General features: G+C 42.5%; 1 protein-coding gene across 1 annotated transcript in view; it reads left to right on the top strand.

Annotated features, from left to right (window-relative positions):
• The window catches only part of LOC132821728 (mucin-2-like), a 109,703-nt gene that overhangs the window by 1,594 nt on the left and 86,084 nt on the right, over window positions 1–22,025 (top strand). The gene's annotated exons all lie outside the window — the stretch shown is intronic.

Genomic DNA, 22,025 nt, shown 5'->3' with positions numbered 1-22,025 from the left:
GCTTTCAAAAGGAAGCAAATCAGATGAGTTGCATTGTGTGTGAATCATTCACAAAATTATATGATTCATGAGACCCTATACTATTAGTCATCATGTGGTGAAGTTAAAAATTAGTCCAGCTGCATTTTCAAGCTTGTTCCATCGTTCAATATGATATATAGCTGACCCTGTATGTCAATGCCATAGTTTTGTCCACTCCCCATACCCCTCAACACCTTTAGATTCTAAAACTCTATCCATTTCTTTCTTAAATGTGTCTTCGTGACTTGCCTCCCCAGCTTTCTGTAATAGAGATTTCCATGGGTTCACCACCATCTCAGTGAAGAAATTTCATATTCAAAATGGCCTAGAGGATATTCTGAGACTGTGACCTCTCGCTCTGAACCCCCACAACCAGGGGAATGCACATCACTGCATCCATTCTATCCAGCCCTGTCAGGATTTTGTGCTTTAATGAAATCCACTCATTCTTCTAAACTCTAGCGAATCCAAGCCTTTGTCTTTGTCTGACAATCTGTCATCAGTCTGGTGAACCTATTCTGCATTCATTCTATGACACATATATCTTTTTTTAGGTAAGGAGAGCAAAACTGCACACAATACTTTCAGGTATGGTCTCTCCTAGGCCCTGTACAGCTGCACCAGAACTTCATAGCTTTTGATTTCAAACCCTCTTACAATGATGAGAAAGTGAGGTCTGCAGATGCTGGAGATCAGAGCTGAAAATGTGTTGCTGGAAAAGCGCAGCAGGTCAGGCAGCATCCAAGGAACAGGAGATTCGATGTTTCGGGCATAAGCCCTTCTTTTTGTTCACTGTTCCTGAAGAAGGGCTTATGCCCGAAACGTCGAATCTCCTGTTCCTTGGATGCTGCCTGACCTGCTGCGCTTTTCCAGCAACACATTTTCAGCTCTTACAATGATGGCCAATATATCATTTCTCTTCTGAACTGCTTGTTTGCTTAAATTGAGCAGTGTACATAGACACCCAAGTCTCTATACATGAATGGATCCTGATTACTATTTTATAATACCAATGCACCCAGACTCTTTCACTCTTTAACACTGTGTTCGCACAGTGGTTAGATGGGTGGCACGGTGGCTAGCACTGCTGCCTCACAGTGCCAGAGACCCGACTCAGGCGACTGACTGTGTGGAGTTTGCACATTCTCCCCATGTCTGCGTGGGTTTCCTCCGGGTGCTCCGGTTTCCTCCCATAGTCCAAAGATGTGCAGGTTAGGTGAATCGGCCATGCTAAATTGCCCATAGTGTTAGGTGTAGGGGTACAGGTGGGTTGTGCTTCGGCGGGTCGGTGTGGACTTGTTGGGCCGGAGGGCCTGTTTCCACACTGTAAGTAATCTAAACTTTAAGTTAGATTTAAGTTTTACTGATTGTCTAAAATTGGACAACAATTTAATTAGTTCATTATGCATTGTGCCTGATTTTATCTTCATTTACTTCAAGTAAAAAGAAAAGCAGGCATGCTATAAACTGTGGCTCTCCCTGCAGCTTGTCAATGTGTTGTTTACCTAACAGGCCTGTAAGTGTCCAGTTTATGTTTCTCTCTCTCCTTGAAAACATTTATGTCCAATCCCACCTCTCAATTTATATTTTTTTAAAGGAAGGATTCAACAATCATTGTCAGTGTTTCAACGTTCTGGTCTTTTCAATAATCTCAGCTATATAGAGAGACATTTTGATGGCTGTCACTTGCATTCAATAGAAATTCAATAGTCTTTGTAATCTCTCACCCTGATACTTCGTTTTGATCATGAAGTTGCTGGAATAGTAATAGAAGCAACGCCTACATTAAATCTGAAACAATGACAGATTAAATTTTGCTAATTTTCTCAGACCCAATTCCGTTTCTATAGCTTTTTCTAACAGTTGTTCCATATCTTCCTGTAGCACATCTACACTTTTTGTTCACTGATTCAGTCATCTGTCCAAGCCTTAATGGAAAATATTCATTTTGCTACAAACAGGCGAGAAGGAGTGAATCAGCTCCCCTCTTTTCAACCGAGCTGGTTCCTTGAAACAAAGATCTAAATTCTTTTTAGCTCACTGCAATATCATTTTCCAATTTAAAAAAAGTTCTCTGTTTCATTGTAAACAATGAGCCAACTACAAGATTTTCTCGAGTGAAAGAAAGAAGCTTTATTTCCTGCTAACATACAGAGAACTAATAATGGTGCAAAGTGAAATATACAGCCCCATGCAGTCACTTAGGCCCTCACATACACACAAGTACAACATCTCCATTAAGGATGGGCACCTCACTCTACTGCAAACCTGTGGATAACTTCATGGTGCTACACTTTTCCAGCTTCCACCCTAAACATACTAAAACACCATCCACTATGGATCAGCCCTACGCATACACAGGATCTGTTCAGATGAGGAGGAATGTGACGGACACCTGAAGGTACTCAAGGATGCCCTCATAAGAACAGAGTACGATGATCAACTCATCAATTGCCAATTCCGATGTGCCATAATGAGAAACTGAAATGACCTCCTCAGGAGACAGACACGAGCTGCAACCAATAGGATACCCTTCATTGTCCAGTACTTCCCGGGAGCCGAGAAACTATGCCATGTTCTTTGCAGCCTGCAATACATTATCAATGAGGATGAACACCATGTCAAGACCTTCCCTTCGCCTCCACTTCTCCCCTTTAAACAACCACCAAACCTTAAACAGACAATTGTTCACAGCAAACTGCCTAGACTTCAGGACAACATCGGCCACGACACTGTGCAACCCTGTCCTGGCAACCACTGCATGATGTGTTAGAGTGTCAACCCAGATACCACCATTACCCATGGGGACACCACTCACCATGTAGGCAGCAGGTACTTATGTAACTCAGACAACATTATCCATCTCATAGGCTGCAAGCAAGGATGCCCTGAGGCATTGTACATTGGCGAGACCAAACAGAGGCTATGAAAACAAATGAATGGACACCACACAGCAATCAACAGACAGGTATGTTCCCTCCAAGATGGAGAACACTTCAGTGATCTGTGACATTTGACCTCGGATCTTTGGGGACCATCCTCCAAAGCAGACTTCGGGACAGGCAACAACACAGAGTGGGTGAGCAGAGGCTGATAGCCAAGTTTGGTACCCATGGGCATGGCCTCAATCAGGACCTTGGGTTCATGTCACACTACAAGTGACCTCATTAAACTATACACTCTCTCACACATACACACACAAGCACACATACACACATACACTCTTACATACTCACACTTTCACATAGACCCTCTCTCATACACACGCTCACACATATACACACACACACACACACACACACACACCCCACATTCACAACCACGCATGGACCCTCTCACAAGATTATACCCCATCACACTGACACACACACATTTTACCATGCTTGCTCACATGCAAACACACACTCTCTCACACACACTCATACTGACATGCACACACTCACTCTGTCTCTCTCTGTCTTGCACGCGCAAACACATATAAGTTTATGGGGTGAATTTGTATTTGCAGGTATATTCTATTTTGTTTAAAAATGCAGAACCTACAGGCAGTCAATCCATGTAATATTTTGTGAATTTCAGTTTGGAAATAGAACAAGTCTGACTCAAGATTGGGATACAGACAGACTTTAACCTCACACCTTTAATGCATTATCTGAGCTGCGATTTCACCTTTTGGTGTAAAACCTTAAGTTATCTCGAGAATGTGACTTAAAAGAAACTCTGGGATTTACATATTAAAGAACCAAAACTTGCAACCCATTCTAAAAGATGAAAGACTTAACAATCTCGGTTTATTCAATACATCATTTCAGTTGCATGACAGTAATCTTTTGCTATAAGTTCTGTGTCTTATGGTCCTGCTTCACACCCACCTAATGAAGAAACAGTGTTTTGAAAGCTAGTGTTTCCATATAAACCTGTTGGACTATAACCTGGGGTTGTATGATTTTTAACATTTAAAAGGGCATAGTGAAATAACTCCACACAGGCCTGTATCCCATCACTGATTCACCCTTTATTTACATGTGGAAAGTTCTTGATGCTGATCCAGCTCCCTCAGAACCAGCTCTCAGGGTGTCAGGATGCCTGACTCTCCTGTTCTTATCTGTCAGCCAGGTCTCCCTGATTAGATCAGATTGACAGCTCCAATCAGTTCTGATAAATGCACATATCTCCATGTGAGTTAGTAATAATTTGCATATATGTGCTCCAGAATTATCATAGTTATCCAAATAACATCAAAGGAAACATAACTAATTCAATCAGCCATTGGCAGTTTCACTGGGCTGGCCATGCGTACTTAGACATGCATGGATTAATATTTGAGACAAGCATATTGCTCCTGGCAGGATCAGCCAATTAAACAGCCCCAATCAGGGAACTGATATTCTATGAGGTCCACCTGGTTGACCTCATTGCAAACATTACAGATAGTTTCCATTGGAAATGAAGATAAAAGGAATACATTGTTTGCAGTTGTCCAGCTGTGCTTAAAGTGTAAACTTTCATTCAAGCCCAAACTTGGTTAATTAGTTTCTTGGGCCATCAATAGTGGTGAAAGTTGTATTTATTCTTCATGCTCTCGACTTCTCTGTTGTTTCTATGGGATCTTGATACTTTCCTTCTTCAGGGACAGAGGAATACTTTCAGCCTGTGTTCAGCTTTGCATTCTTTAGTTTATATCCTCTGTTCTTGAGAGTGTGGTGCTAGAAAAGCACAGCCCAGTCGGACAGCATCCGAGGAGCAGGAGCATTGATGTTTTGGGCATACGCCCTTCATTAGGCTTATGTCTAAAACGTCAATTCGCCTGCCCCTCAGATGTTGCCTGACCCACTGTGCTTTTCCAGCACCATGCTCTCGACTCTGATCTCCAGCATCTGCAGTCCACTTTCTCTGATATCCTCTGTTCTGCCAAGGACAGTGCTTCTTGAAATAGCTGCTTGTTTATATATTCCACTTTCTGAGTTCATTCTTGTCCATATCTTCTTTATCATATCAAGAAGCACCTGGACAAATACATGAGGAAGAAGGAAACAGAGGCATATGGATCCTGTAGATGAAAATAGTATTAATATGGAAGAGCACAGGCTTGGAGGGCTGAAGGGCCTGTTCCTGTGCTGTATTGTTCTTTGTTCTTTCTTTGTTCTTTGGCCTTTAGAGTTGCAAACTGACAGCCCTGCATGAATTAAAGGATGCCCATGAAATGTAAAGCCATACAAGGGATAACATTGGGCACCAAAGCCCATATTGAAGCAGCTGGCTTGCATGCTGCCATGTATAGTCATAGCTCAGTACTGTGCCATCCCAGGGGCAGTGAGCTGCACATTTACAGTGCTTCAGATTGGCCAGCACAGATAGCCAACGAGACAGGAGTGAGACTGTGGATATCTGTTCTTAAAGGAGAGGCACACTCAGAATGCAAGGGAATGCTTTGAAGGCAGAGTGCCTTTCATTGACTTGACAACAATGATGGGGGAGAAGAAGGCTGTGGAGATCAGATAGCTTATGGCAGGATAGCCTAATCATTGGGGATGAGGCAAGTCTGGAAGTTTTGCAGAATGAGTACACCAATGGTTGTATCCATTATTTTCTCCACTGTGTGCGACCTGTAACACCTTCATGGGTCTTTACTATTGACAGTTTCCAATTAAGTGGGAAGTGCCAAGGATTGGTTGAAGGAGTCATGTTTCATTGAAATCCCATCTCCCTAGCAGTTACAGCAGCAAATGAGTAAAACATCAGGGCTCTTGCGACAACTGAAAAGCCACAGGATGCACTGCCATCTCAAGATACTGCGCCTTTTTATTTTCGTCCACCCACTCCTAGCACAGATACAGGTTGTTCTGCAATTAGGGTAAAAAATGAGGTCTGCAGATGCTGGAGATCACAGCTGAAAATGTGTTGCTGGTTAAAGCACAGCAGATTAGGCAGCATCCAAGAAATAGGAAATTTGACTGTTTCGGGCATAAGCCCGAAACGTCGAATTTCCTATTTCTTGGATGCTGCCTAACCTGCTGTGCTTTAACCAGCAACACATTTTCAGCTTGTTCTGCAATTACACATGTTTCGTTAATGTGAGTTCACTGTAACATGATTGACAAATTGGGGAACTGTTTCTAAAGCACAAACTTTAAATGTGTGCTGGCTGTAAATTGATTACATCGCAAACACTATAAGCGCTGTTTCTAAAGGGTAAATTTTATATACTGCAGGATTGCACAAGAATGCAACCATCCCATTGTAGCAGACTACCTGTACACTCCCATTAGTGGCCTTTGTTGCAGATATAGAACTGTTGGCACAGTCTGGTGAGCCCAGCAGAAAATGTAAATGGAACCAGTGACAGCTGTGACCACTCCTCCTTGGAAGAGGAAGTCCAGCAATAGTGCTCTCCATGCAAATGGTAAGCCTCAGGTGTTATTACAAGCAGCAGATTTTTTTAAAATTTCAAAAATATACTTTATTCATAAATACTTCGATGATCTCTACAACTGGACATGCCATACATATATAAACATTCCATTTCTTTGCATACCGAAACAGAGTAATCATTCCTATTTACAGGTCAGTACGATTACATTTTTAGCTGAGGCGTCAGCAGAGCCCAAATGACTGCATGGGCCCCCTGTTCTTCTTTAGGCAGGCAGATGTTACATGGTGGTCTTTCCCCACCGCACCTTGGCGGCAGCTGCCCCAAGCTTCAGTGCGTCCCTCAACACGTAGTCCTGGACCTTGGAATGTGCCAGTCTGCAACACTCAGTCGGGGTCAACTCCTTCAGCTGGAAGATCAACAGTTTCGGACCGCCCGGAGAGCATTCTTCACCGATTTGATGATCCTCCAGGCGCAGTTGATGTTCGTCTCGGTGTGCGTCCCAGGGAACAGGCCATAGAGCACGGAGCCCCGCGTCACAGCACTACTCGGGATGAACGCCGAAGCAGCAGATGCTTTGAGTAGCAGCATCTGATGTGAATTTTGCCTGCAGCAGGGCATGTTTATTTGATGTGTCAATGCTAACATTACCTTTTTCACTTGAAGAAAATAAGACCTAATAATGTGATATTGAACAAACCAACAGACAGTTATTGCAGGTTATAAACATATACAAATATTACATTTACAACTTTATCTGGGCTAACATTAAGCTAATATTGCAATCTAACTAAACATGTGGAAAACTTCCCTTCTCTGTACTGATCATATAAAATATTACAAAACCATCCCAGCCAATTACTGTCACATCAGTCTGCCCTCAGTAATCAGAAAGTGATTGGACGGATTGTTGATGGTGCTATAAAGCAGCCCTTGTTCAGTAAATAACCTGATCACTGAGTTCTGCCAGTGCCACTCAGTGCCTAGTTTTATTATAGCCTTGGTTCAAACACAGACAAAGGGTTAAGCTCTAGATATGAATTAAGAATATCTGCCCTTGACATTAAGGTACCATTTCATCGAGTATGGTGCCAATGACCCCTAGTAAAACTAGTCAATTGTAAACAGCTAGAAAACTCACGAGTGGGATTTGTAACAAGCATGAAGGAAGATGGTTCTAGTTGTTGGAGTTCAAATGTCTCAGTCCCATGATATTACTACTGGAATTCCTTAGTGTAGATATTATCTAAACCAACCTGTTGTGAGATGTTACCGCCCAGTTCAGGAGCAGATGGGATTTGAACATGGAGCTTCTGGCTCAGAGGTAGGGACAAGTTCGTCAGTGTGGTGTCCCAGGCAAAATTATTTTCAGCTCCTTCACCAAAAAGCTTCCCTGCATCATAATGTGATAAATGGGGAGATTGACTGCTGAATGCACAATGTTTCGCACCATTTGCAAATCCTCGAATGCTGAAGCAATCCATGTCTCTTGGCCACAAGTCTTGGACAACATCCATGCTTTGATGGATAAATGGCAAGTAACATTTGCACCACACAAGTGCCGAGCAATAATGATAGTCAGGAGAGAATCTAACTCTTTCACTTGATGTTCAATTCCTCCACTATCAACCGCCTGGGGGTTAACATTGATTAAAACCGAACCCAAATAGCCATATAAATACTGTGGTTACAGAGTTAAAAATCACACAACACCAGGTTATAGTCTTTAATTGGAAGCACATGTTGGACTATAATCGGTGTTGGGTGATTTTTAACTTTGTACACTCCAGTCCAACACTGGCATCTCCAAATCATGTGGTTACAGAAGTAGGTATGAGGCTAAGAATTTGTGGGTAAAGGTCATTTTGCTATAATGTGACTGTAACCCCAAGAAAATTGCACTATAGAAAACTGCACTGTACAAGATCGCTATAGAAAATTGCTATACCCATTCAGTAGAAAGTTGGCATTTTCCAAATAGCATCCACAATTCATAAATTGTGTTATAGCCAATTCATGTTAATGAAATGTGCAATATACCAGAATGACCTGTATATAACTCAGTTCCCATTTCCTCAGTTCCTGTCCACCATCTACAAAGTATAAGTCAGGAGTATGATGGAATACTCTCTACTTGCCTAGATACGTTTAGCTGTAACAACACTCAAGAATTTCAACACCATCCAGGACAAAGCAGCCTGCTTAATTAGCAACTGAACCATCCATTCCCTCTGCCACAAATGTAAAATCACTTGCCACTACAACTGCTCTTCCTTGCTTGTCATTGGGTCAAAATCCCAATCAGCACTATTGGCTTTCTTATACCACATGGACTGCAGCGTCCCCAGAAGATAGCTCACCATCTCAGGTACAATTACAGGTGTAAAAAATGAGGTCTGCAGATGCTGGAGATCACAGCTGAAAATGTGTTGCTGGTTAAAGCACAGCAGGTTAGGCAGCATCTCAGGAATAGGGAATTCGACGTTTCGAGCATAAGCCCTTCATCAGGAATGAGAGAGAGTAGCCAAGCAGGCTAAGATAAAAGGTAGGGAGGAGGGACTTGGGGGAGGGGCGATGGAGGTGGGATAGGTGGAAGGAGGTCAAGGTGAGGGTGATAGGCCGGAGTGGGGTGGGGGCGGAGAGGTCAGTAAGGAGATTGCAGGTTAGGAGGGCGGTGCTGAGTTGAGGGAACCGACTGAGACAAGGTGGGGGGAGGGGAAATGAGGAAACTGGAGAAATCTGAATTCATACCTTGTGGTTGGAGGGTTCCCAGGCGGAAGATGAGGCGCTCCTCCTCCAGCCGTCGTGTTGTTATGTTCTGCCGGTGGAGGAGTCCAAGGACCTGCATGTCCTCGGTGGAGTGGGAGGGAGAGTTAAAGTGTTGAGCCACGGGATGGTTGGGTTGGTTGGTCCGGGCGGCCCAGAGGTGTTCTCTGAAGCGTTCCGCAAGTAAGCGGCCTGTCTCCCCAATATAGAGGAGGCCACATCGGGTGCAGCGGATGCAATAGATGATGTGTGTGGAGGTACAGGTGAACTTGTGGTGGATATGGAAGGATCCCTTGGGGCCTTGGAGGGAAGTGAGTGTGGAGGTGTGGGCGCAAGTTTTACATTTCCTGCGGTTGCAGGGGAAGGTGCCAGGGGTGGAGGTTGGGTTGGTGGGGGGTGTGGATCTGACGAGGGAGTCACGAAGGGAGTGGTCCTTGCGGAACGCTGATAGGGGAGGGGAGGGAAATATATCCTTGGTGGTGGGGTCCGTTTGGAGGTGGCGGAAATGACGGCGGATGATGCATTGTATGCGGAGGTTGGTGGGGTGTGGAATGAATGCTGCTCTGGTCAGTGATATACACATTCCGAGAATGCATTTGTAAAACAATGCCTGACCTAGTAATTAGGCATTCACTGCATCACAATTTATTAACTAAAGGAATTGGAATTATTATCTTATGGAAGATTAGTAAGGGAAAGAGTAAAGAACAAGAGGAGGCCTAAAAACCTGCTCTGCAACTCCATAAGGTCATGGCTTATCTGATTTTGACCTCAACTCTACATTCCTGCACGTCCACAATGATCTTTCTTCCCCTTGGTAACCAAGAATCTAATTACCTCTGCGTTAAACATATTTAAAGATTCTGCATTCAAAGCCTTTTCAGGAAAGGTAAATAAAGACTCTTAACCCTCAGAGAAAAAAAGTCTCTCATCTGATTTAAATGCGCACTCATTCATTTTTAAACTCTGATGCCTACTTATAGTTTCTTAAACAAGAAAACAACACCCTTTCAACTTCCAACCAATCAAGTCTTCTTAGCATTTTAGATATTTTAGTTAAGTTATTTGACTCATTTAAACTCCAGACAATACAAACCTAACCTTTCTTCATAAGGCCAACTGCTCATTCCATATATTATAGAAAATAGACAATAGACAATAGATGCAGGAGTAGGCCATTCTGCCCTTTGAGCCTGCACCATCATTCAGTATGATCATGGCTGATCATCCTTAATCAGTATCCTGTTCCTGCTTTATCTCCATAGCCCTTGATTTCACTATCCTTGAGAGCTCTATCCAACTCTTTCTTAAATGAATCTAGAGACTGGGCCACCACTGCCCTCTGGGGCAGACCATTCCACACAGCCACCACTCTCTGGGTGAAGAAGTTTCTCCTCATCTCTATCCTAAATGGTCGACCTCATATTTTTAAGCTGTGTCCTCTGGTTCGGCACTCACCCATCAGCAGAAACATGTTTTCTGCCTCCAGAGTGTCCAATACTTTAATAATCTTATATGTCTCAATCAGATCCCCTCTCAGTCTTCTAAACTCAAGGGTATACAAGTCCAGTCGCTCCAGTCTTTCAGTGTAAGGTAGTCCCGGAAGTGACCTTGTGAACCTACGCTGCACTCCCTCAATAGCCAGAATGTCTTTCCTCAAATATGGAGACCAGAACTGCACACAGTACTCGAGGTGTGGTCTCACCAGGGACCTGTACAGCTACAGAAGAACCTCTTTGCCTCAATACTCAATCCCTCTTGTTATGAAGGCCAGCATGCTATTAGCCTTCTTCACTACCTGCTGTACCTGCATGCTTACCTTCATTGAGTGGTGTACAAGAACACCCAGATCTCTTTGTCCTGCCCCTTTACCTAAATTGATTCCATTTAGGTCGTAATCTGCCTTCCTGTTCTTGCCACCAAAGTGGATAACCATACATTTATCCACATTAAACTGCATCTGCCATGCATCTGACTAGTCACCTAACCTGTCCAGGTCACCCTGTAATTTCCAAACATCCTCCTCACATTTCGCCCTGCCACCCAGCTTAGTATCATCAGCAAATTTGCTAATGTTATTACTAATACCAACTTCTATATTATTAATGTATATTGTAAAAAGCTCCGGTCCCAGCACTGATCCCTGCGGTACCCCACTGGTCACTGCCTGCCATTCCGAAATGGAGCCGTTTATCACTACTCTTTGTTTCCTGTCAGCCAACCAACTTTCAATCCAAGTTAGTACTTTGCGCCCAATACCATGCGCCATAATTTTGCTCACTAACCTCCTGTGTGGGACTTTATCAAAAGCTTTCTGAAAGTCCAGGTACATTACATCTACTGGATCTCCCTTGTCCATCTTCAGAGTTACGTCCTCAAAAAATTTCAGAAGATTAGTCAAGCATGATTTCTCCTTCATAAATCCATGCTGACTCTGACCTATCCTGTTACTACTATCCAGACGTGTCGTAATTTCATCCTTTATAATAGACTCCAGCATCTTTCCCACCACTTAGGTCAAACTAACTGGTCTTTAATTTCCTGCTTTCTCTCTCCCACCTTTCTTAAAAAGTGGTACAACATTAGCCACCCTCCAATCCGCAGGAACTGATCTGAATCTATCGAACTCTGGAAAATAATCACCAACGCATCCACGGTTTCTCGAGCCACCTCCTTCAGTACCCTGGGATGTGGACCATCAGGCCCCGGAGACTTATCAACCTTCAGACCTAACAGTCTCTCCAACACCAATTCCTGGCAAATATAAATTCCCTTCAGTTCAGGTCCTTCAGCCACTGTTACCGCAGGGAGATTGCTTGTATCTTCCCCAGTGAACACAGATCTGAAGTACCCATTTAATTCTGCCATTTCTTTGTTCCCCATAATATATTCCCCTGTTTCTGTCTTCAAGGGCCCAATTTTAGTCTTAACCATTTTTTTGCCTTTCACATATCTAAAAAAGCTTTTACTATCCTCCTTTATATTTTTGGCCAGTTTACCTTTGTGCCTCACTTTTTTCTGCGTATTTCCTTCTTAGTAATATTAGGCTAGTAAATATTTCTGAACTGCTTCTAATATAATGCCACCCTTCCATAAGTACAGTGAATACTGTAAACAGTACTCCAGATGCAATCTCAGCAATGTCCTGTATATTGTAAGCACATCCTCCCTACTCTTGCATTCAATCACCCTCCAAATAAACCATAATATTCTATTAGCTTTCCTGATTACTTGCTGTTCCTGCATACTAATCTTTTTGTGATTCATGCACCAGGATACTCAGATCTTTCTGCATCTTATAGCTCTGCAATCTCTTACTATTAATCTGCTTCTTTCCCTTTGTAGGCTTCATACTTGTTTTTTCATAACTGACTTTCGTCTCTACCTTTATGTCTTGAGCAAACTTAGCTATCAAACCTTTAATCACTTCATCCAAATTGTTTTTATAAATTGTAAAGAGTGGAGGCCCCAGCACCAACTGCAGTGGTACCCCACTTGTGGCACCCTGCAAGCCAATATTCTATCCTTCTGAGCTGCAAGATTTCTGTGATTTTTTAATTCTATCAATGCCACAAGGACATTTCAATTTATCTACCTAGATAAACTCTAACGGATCAACAGTGTAGAAACCATTTCTTTCTTAAATGATGTTTTACCTCCATAACTATGTATTTCCCATTGGGGCCAGTGCTGGAGTGAAGATTAATTTCTGCATATTGTCTTGAAATGACTTATTTTGAAACAGCTTTCAAAAAACTTCTAATGAAACTTCCTAAACTGATTTCATCTTTTACCACTGGATTTATCAAAAAGGTCATGGTGGTGAAGTGATGGATATCACCAAATCACACCTCCTCAGGCATTTCTCCTCCTTTGAAGCATTTTATCATCTTTTTATTAAATCATTGTTTCTCACTATCCTCCCAAGATGACATAAATGTTCTGACTGAATAATCTTCATAATTTCCTCTGTGCTAACAGCTTCTCTCTTTCAGTGATTTGGAGCTCCAGGACAACTCATCATGTTCTTACCCCTCTGAGTTCACGACCTTCTTATATTCTCTACATTCCTCCCTCTAAACTCTTAAACTTTCTTTACCTTCCAAATCTATGCAGTATTGTTCATCCCATCACTTCAATTCCGGGTAAGGCCATCTTTAATTACTTTCTTGTATTATTCCATACTTACATCCCAAGCCACACCCCAGACCATCTTATTCGATATTTGTCCTTGCAAAAAAATCTACAATTCAGTTACAATTATACATCCAAGATTATAGCTGATTAGCCTTTGGATATTCATTTGCTTCAAAATTGCTGCATTTTTTGATTTGTTCAGCTGAACTTTCATCTCCAATGAATGCACAGTCTCCAGTAAAACCATTTTATCTCTCATTTCTCACCACTCCTCTTTGGGACTGGTGTAGTGTAATGGTAATGCCATTGGATTAACAATTCTGAACCCCAAGCTATTGTTCTAAAGAGATGGGTTCCTATCTGTCATGGATGATGGTGAATCTTGAAATCAATTACAAAATCTGGGATTAAAGAAAAATGCCAGTCTAAAGATGACCATGTGACCACTGTTGATTGTCATAAAAACTCATCTGATGTATTTACATCCTTTAGGGAAAGTGACTTCACTTCTTACTTGACCCAATCGACATATCATTCCAGACCAAAGCAATGTAATTGACTCTTAATTGCCCTGCGTGACATAGATTCATAGAAGCCCTAAACTGTGGAAACAGATCGTTCGGCCCAACAAGTTCACACTGACTCACTGAAGATGCACCTATAGTGTTCTAGTATGTTGATCCAATGACAATAAATGAATGATGGTATATTTCCCAGCCAGATGCTAACTGACTTGTAAAGGAACTCACAGGTGATGATGTTTCCATGTGTCTGTTGCCCTGGTGATAGTGCAGCTTTTGAAGTTCTGCTGTTTGCAAATGCAAGAAGTACTGTTGAATATGTGAGGAAACTATGGTTAATAAAAATGTGAATTAATACTGGCATGAAAAGAATGTTACAAGTAATCATGAGGAAGATGTATTTCACTCAATGGTTGAAATCAAAATAACATCATTTGATATTCTAATGACGTGTGGGTCTCTGATAGCTTGTTTGTCACCAATGTTAAATTCTAGTGGTTAGGAATGCTCCGCATGTTAGAGCTGGAAATCTGTTCTAGTTTTCGCTGACCCCACAAGTGCTTTATACCGTCTTCTGCAACTAGAAAAGGAGACCTATGAGTAACTGTAATAGCATGTAAAATCCTTCTGCATTTGGTTAGGGTGTTCACCTGGAAGAGGCATAACACTGCATAACAACAAAGGTCATAATGCATCTCAAATAACTGGTGCAGTTTTATTCATATTATCAAGCAATAATACAATTTAAACATTTTTGTCTATTTGCATGCCATCCTCTGTCCCCAATCATAGAGTCATAGAGATGTACAGCATCGAAACAGACCCTTCAGTCCAACCTGTCCACGCCGGCCAGATATCCCGACCCAATCTAGTCCCACCTGCCAGCACCCGGCCCATAACCCTCCAAACCCGTCCTATTCATATACCCATCCAAATGCCTCTTAAATGTTGCAATTGTACCAGCATCCACCACATCCTCTGGCAGCTCATTCCATACACGTACCACCCTCTGTGTGAAAAAGTTGCCCCTTAGGTCTCTTTTATATCTTTCCACTCTCACCCTAAACCTATGCCCTCTAGTTCTGGACTCTCCAACCCCAGGGAAAAGACTTTGTCTATTTATCCTATCCATGCCCCTCATAATTTTGTAAACATCTATAAGGTCACCCTTCAGTCTCCGACGCTCCAGGGAAAAAAGCCCCAGCCTGTTCAGCCTCTCCCTATAGCTTCAAATCCTCCAATCCTGCCAACATCCTTGGAAATCTTTTCTGAACCCTTTCAAGTTTCACAATGTCTTTCCGATAGGAAGGAGACCAAAATTGCACGCAATATTCCAACAGTGGCCTAACCAATGTCCTGTACAACCGCAACATGACATTCCAACTCCTGTACTCAATACTCTGACCAATAAAGGAAAACATACCAAACGCCTTCTTCACTATCCTATCTACCTGTGACTCCACTTTCAAGGAGCTATGAACCTGCACTCCAAGATCTCTTTATTCAGCAACACTCCCTAGGACCTTACCATTAAGTGTATAAGTTCTGCTAAGATTTGCTTTCCCAAAATGCAATACCTCGCATTTATCTGAATTATACTCCATCTGCCACTTTTCAGCCCATTGGCCCATCTGGTCCAAATCCTGTTGTAATCTGAGATAACCCTCTTCGCTGTCCACTACACCTCCAATTTTGGTGTTATCTGCAAACTTACCAACTGTACCTCTTATGCTCACATCCAAATCATTTATGTAAATGACAAAAAGTAGAGGATCCAGCACTGATCCTTGTGGCACTCCACTGGTCACATGCCTCCAATTTGAAAAACAACCCTCCACCACCACCCTCTGTCTTCACCCGTGAGCCAGTTCTGTATCCAAATGGCTAGTTCTCCCTGTATTCCATGAGATCTAACCTTGCTAATCAGTCTCCCATGGGGAACCTTGTCGAACACCTTACTGAAGTCCATATAGATCACATCTATTGCTCTGCCCTCATCAATCGTCTTTGTTACTTCTTCAAAAAACTCAATCAAGTCTGTGAGACATGATTTCCCATGCACAAAGCCATGTTGACTATCCCTAATCAGTTCTTCCCTTTCCAAATACACGTACATCCTGTCCCTCAGGATTCCCTCCAACAACTTGCCCACCACTGAGATCAGGCTCACCGTCTATAGTTCCCTGGCTTGTCTTTACCACCCTTCTTAAACAGTAGCACCACATTTGTCAACCTCCAGTCTTCCGGCACCTCACCTGTGACTATCGATAATACAAATATCTCAGCAAGAGGCCCAGCAATCACTTTTCTAGCTTCCCAATGTGTTCTCGGGTACACCTGATCAGGTCCTGGGGATTTATCCACCTTTAACCAACCTTTCAAGACATCCAGCACTTCCTCCTCTGTAATCTGGTCATTTTACAAGATGTCACCATCTATTTCCCTACAGTCTATATCTTCCATATCCTTTTCCACAGTAAATACTGCTGCAAAATATTCATTTAGTATCTCCCCCATTTTCTGTGGGTCCACATGAAGGCCGCCTTTCTGATCTTTGAGTGGCCCTATTCTCTCCCTAGTAACCCTTCTGTCCTTAATATATTTGTAAAAACCCATTGGATTCTCCTTAATTCTATTTGCCAAAGCTATCTCATGTCCCCGTTTTGTCCTCCTGATTTCCCTCTTAAGTATACTCCTACTTTCTTTATACTCTAAGGATTCACTCGATCTATCCTGTCTACACCTGACATTTGCTTCCTTTTTCTTAACCAAACCCTCAATTTCTTTAGTCGTCAGCATTCCCCATACCTACTAGCCTTCCCTTTCATCCTGATAGGAAAATATACATTCTCTGGATTCTTGTTGTCCCATTTCTGAAGGCTTCCCATTTTCCAGCTGTCACTTTACCTGCGAACATCTACCTCTAATCAGCTTTCGAAAGTTCTTGCGTAATACCGTCAAAATTGGCCTTTCTCCAATTTAGAACTTCAACTTTTAGATCTGATCTATCCTTTTCCATCACTATTTTAAAATGAATAGAATTATGGTCGCTGGCCCCAAAGTGCTTCCCCACTGTCACCTCAGTCACCTGCCCTGCCTTATTTCCCAAGAGTAGGTCAGGTTTTGCACTTTCTCTTGCAGGTACATCCACATACTGAATCAGAAAATTGTCTTGTACGCACTTAAGAAATTCCTCTCCATCTAAACCTTTAACACTATGGCTGCCCCAGTCGATGTTTGGAAAGTTAAAATCCCCTACCATAACTACCCTAGTATTCTTAGAGATAGCTGAGATCTCCTTAAAAGTTTGTTTCTCAATTTCGCTCTGACTATTGGGGCGTCTATAATACAATCCCAATAAGGTGTTCATCCCTTTCTTATTTCTCAGTTACATCCAAATAACTTCCCTGGATGTATTGCCGGTAATATCCTCCCTCTGCACAGCTGTAATGCTATCCTTTATCAAAAATGCCACTCCCCCTCCTCTCTTGCTTCCCTTTCTAAGCTTCCTGTAGCAGTTGCACCCTGGAACATTAAGCTGCCAGTCCTGCTCATCCCTGAGCCATGTTTCCGTAATTGCTATGATATCCCAATCCCATGTTCCTAACTGTGCCCTGAGTTCATCTGCCTTCCCTGTTGGGTCCCTTGCATTGAAATAAATGGTAGCCTAGTGGTCTTACACTGATACTGTTAATCCAGATAGCCAGGTTAATGTTCATGGGACCATGGCAGACAGTGGAATTTAGATTCAATAAAAATCTGGAATTAAGAATCGAATGATGACCTTGAATGATTGTTGATATCTGGTGCACTATTGTTATTTAGGGAAGAAAACTACCATCGTTACCTGCTCTGGTTTACATTAACTGCAAACCCACAGAAATCTGGTTGACTCAACTGCCCGTTGGGCAATTAGAGATATGCAATAAATACTATCTGGCAAATGTTACCCACACCCTGTGAATGAGATAATAAAAACTTCTCCCAATCAATTAAGGATTCCTTGACAGATGCCCTGGGAGCAGAATGCTTAACTGTAATTTTGTAATGGTAATTACAATTACCATCACCCTAATATTACTGGTATGAGTTCACCGCACTTTTAAATGTAGCTCAGCATTGACATTAAACCTCCTGCTGGTGAATATATCTCCAATTTAAAAAGATGCAATTGGATTGGGAAATGTGAAGGGGTTACATGGTGAATCAAACAATTGCAGATGGCAAAGGGAAAATATTTGGGGGTTATTGACCATTTACTGAAAAAAACTTGTTTGAGTAAAATTGATTTATTAACTTCTGGATACTTGGAAAAACATCTATATCTTAATTAAACATCCACTTCCTTAGATATTACTCGCGACATCAAATTTTAAACATTGAGTGCATGGTACCAGATAATAATTGAACAACAGACAAATGAACAATTGTGTAGTACACAGACAGTGTCAGGAAAAGAATATTCTCCTAAAAGTTAAATTATTTATTTTCATGTTTAAATGTTAAATCTTAAAATGTTCCCCCACTGCCATATCAAATGCTAGCACGACTTCCTTCCCCAGAACCAGATATAGCACTGTGCTGTCTCTTGTTGGGCCTTCTACATATCGATACAAAAAACTCCTCAGATACATTTCAAGAAATACATCCCCTCTAAGCCCTTAACATTAAGCCTATCCCAGTTTATGTTGGGAACGTTGAAATCCCCTAGTATAATTACCCGGTTACTACTCTTACATGCATTTGTGAACTAACTACATATTTGCCCCTCTGTTTCCCACTGACTCTTTGGAGGCCTATAATACGCTCCCATTAAAGTAGCTACCCCTTAAACATTCTTAAGTTCCACCCACAAAGTTTTGTTTGAGTACCCTTCCAAGATATCATCTCTCCTTATTGCAGTAATTGACTCCTTGACTCCAGCACGGTGGCACAGTGATTAGCACTGCTGCCTCATAGCGCCAGAGACCCGGGTTCAGTTCCCACCTCAGGCAACTGTCTGTGTGGAATTTGCATATTCTCCCCGTGTCTGCGTGGGCACCCTCTGGGTGCTCTGGTTTTCCTCCCACAGTCCAAAAAAATGCGCGGGTCAGGTGAATTGGCCATGCTAAATTGCCCGTAGTGTTAGGTGAAGGGGTAAATGGAGGGGAATGGGTCTGGGTGGGTTGCTCTTTGGAGAGTCTGTGTGGACTTGTTGGGCCGAAGGGCCTGTTTCCACGTTGTAAGTAAGTAATCTAATCAAGTTTCAAAGAATACGAAAGAGGTCACACTGCACACAAATAGGGGATTTGGCCCAATCTGTCTTCTTAACTGGATTTCCTAAACTGAACTAGCCCAGGTTAGCTGTGTTTGGCATGTATCCTCTGAATCTTTAAAGGGCAGCACGGTGACTCAGTGGTTAGCACTGCTGCCTCACAGCATCAGGGCCCTGGTTTTGATTCCCGCTTGTCTGTGTGGAGTTTGCACATTCTCTCCATTCTGCGTGGGTTTCCTCTGGGTACTCTGGTTTCCTCCCACAATCCAGAAAAGATTTGCAGGTTAGGTGAATTGGCCATGCTAAGTTGCCCGTAGTGTTAGGTGCATTAGTCAGGGGTAAATGTTGGGGAATAGGTCTGGATGGGTTGCTCTTCGGACGTCGGTGTGGACTTGTTGGGCTGAAGGGCCTGTTTCCACATTGTAGGAAATCTAATCTAATCTCAACTATTGACTAAAAGTTGACTAATTGACTAACTGATTCCAAATGATGTGTAGCACTGAAGGGCTCTTTGAACTGTGCATCCTTTATCTATTGAGGAAATAGCAAGTGTAATGCATTTGTTATACTTAGACAATTTCATTTTAATGTACTTGTATTTTAACATAGAACATATAACAGTACAGCACAGCACAGGCCCTTCAGCCCTCGATGTTGTGCCGGCTTTTTATCCTACTCTAAGATCAGACTAACCTACAAACCCTTCATTGTACTAACTTCGATGTGACTATCCAAGAGCCACTCAAATATTCCTAATATATCTGACTCTATTATCACTGGCAGCGAATTCCGCACATCCACCACTCTCTGTGTAAAGAATGTATCTCTGTCATCTCCCCTAAACCTTCCTCCATCACCATAAAATTACTTCCCCTCGTGACAACCATTTTCAACCTAGGAAAAGTTCCTGGTTATCCATTCTATCTATGCCTCTCATCATCTTGTATACCTCTATCAAGCCACCTCTTACCCTTCTTCACTTCAATGAAAAAAGCCTTGGCTCCCTTAACCTTTCTTCACAAGGCATGCCCTCCAGTCCAGGCAGCATCCTCGTAAATCTCCTCTGCACCCTCTCTAAAGCTTCCACATCTTTCCTATAAAGAGGCAACCAGAACTGAATACAATATTCTAAGTGTGGTCAAACTAGCACTCTATAGCACTGCAGTGTAACTTCATGGTTCTTCAACTGAATCCCCCTGCTAATAGAAGCCAACACTCTATGCATCTTCTTAACAACCTTATCAACATGGGGAAAGTGAGGACTGCAGATGCTGGAGATCAGAGCTCCTTGGATGCTGCCTGACCTGCTGCGCTTTTCCAGCAACACATTTTCAGCTATCAACGTGGGGGACAACTTTGAGGGGTCTATGGACGTGGACCCCAAGATCCCACTATTTCTCCATACTGCCAATAATCCTGCCTTTAACCTTGTATTCTACATTCAAATTTGACCATCCAAAGAGAATGACTTCACACTTTTCCAGGTTGAACTCCATCTGCCGCTTATCAGCCCAGCTTTGCATCCTGTCAATGTCTCATTGCAACCCACACCAGCCCTCCACACTACCTACCACTCCACCAACCTTCGAGTCATCAGTAAACTTACTAACCTCCCTTCCACTACCTCATCTAAGTCATTTATAAAAATCACAAAGAGCGGAGGTCCCAAACAGATTCCTGTGGAACGCCACTGGTCACCGAACTCCAGGCTGAATACCTTTCAGGTACCACCACCCTCTGTCTTCTATGGGCCAGTTCATTCTGTATCCAAACAGCTAGATTTCCCTATATCCCCTGCCTCCTTACTTTCTGAATGAGCCTATCATGGGTACCTTGCTAAAATCCATGTACACCACACTGACTGCTCTACCTTCATCAATGTGTTTTATCATATCCTCAAATAATTCAATAAGGCTTGTGAGGTATGGCCTGATCCTCACAAACCTTGATAGTCATGCTGACTATCTCTAATCAAACTATGGTTTTCCACGTAATCATAAATCCTGTCTCTCAGAATCATCTCCAATAGTTTTCCCACCACCTAAGACCTAAGACTGACTGGTCTCTAATTCCTAGGATTATCTCTATTCCATTTCTTGAATAAGGGAATAACGTTTGCCACCCACCAAACATCTGCCACCGCTCCGGTAGACAGTGAAGACTCAAAGATCATCTCCAAAGGTGTAGAAATCTCTTTCCTCACCTCTTGTAGTAACCTTGGGTAAATCCTGTCTGGCCCAGGGAATTTATCTAATGTTTTTTAAAGTTTTCAGCACATCATCCTTCCTAACATCAACCTAAGATCGGCATATCAGTCTGTTTCACGCTGCCCTCAGAAATGTCAAGGTCCCCCTCAGTAATGAATACTGAAGCAAAGTATTCATTATGGATCTCCCCTACTTCCTCTGACTCTAGCCGCAATCCCTCCACCATCCTTGATCGGCCTTACCCTCACCCTGGCCATCCTCTTGTTCCTCATGTAAGTGTCTTAGGGTTTTCCTTAATCCTACCCGCTAAAGGTTTTTCATGTCCCCTTCTAGCTCTCTTGAGTCCATTCTTCTGTTACTTCCTGGCTACTTGTAACCCTCGAGAGCCCTGTCTATTCCTCACCTCCTCAATCTTAAGTAAGCTTCCTTCTTCCTCTTGACTAGATATTCTACATCACTTGTCACTTAATGTTCTTTCAATCTACCATCCCTTCCATGCCTTAGTGGGACAAACCTGTCCAGCACCATCCAGTGTTTCCGAAACAACCTCCACATTTCTGTTGTGCATTTCCCTGAGAACGCCTGTTCCCAATTTAGGCATCCCAGTTCCTGCCTAAAAGTATTGTAATTTCCCTTCCCCCAACTAAATACTTTCTCATATCATCTGCTCCTATCCCTCTCCATAAGTATAGTAAAGGTAATGGAGTTGTGGTCACTATCACCAAAATGCTCGCCCACCGAGTAATCTG

Source organism: Hemiscyllium ocellatum, chromosome 13 (assembly GCF_020745735.1).
Source record: "Hemiscyllium ocellatum isolate sHemOce1 chromosome 13, sHemOce1.pat.X.cur, whole genome shotgun sequence".
Taxonomy (NCBI): Eukaryota; Metazoa; Chordata; class Chondrichthyes; order Orectolobiformes; family Hemiscylliidae; genus Hemiscyllium; species Hemiscyllium ocellatum.
The sequence above is the reverse complement of the archived record's forward strand: the minus strand, read 5'-3'. Positions and strand labels throughout refer to the sequence as shown.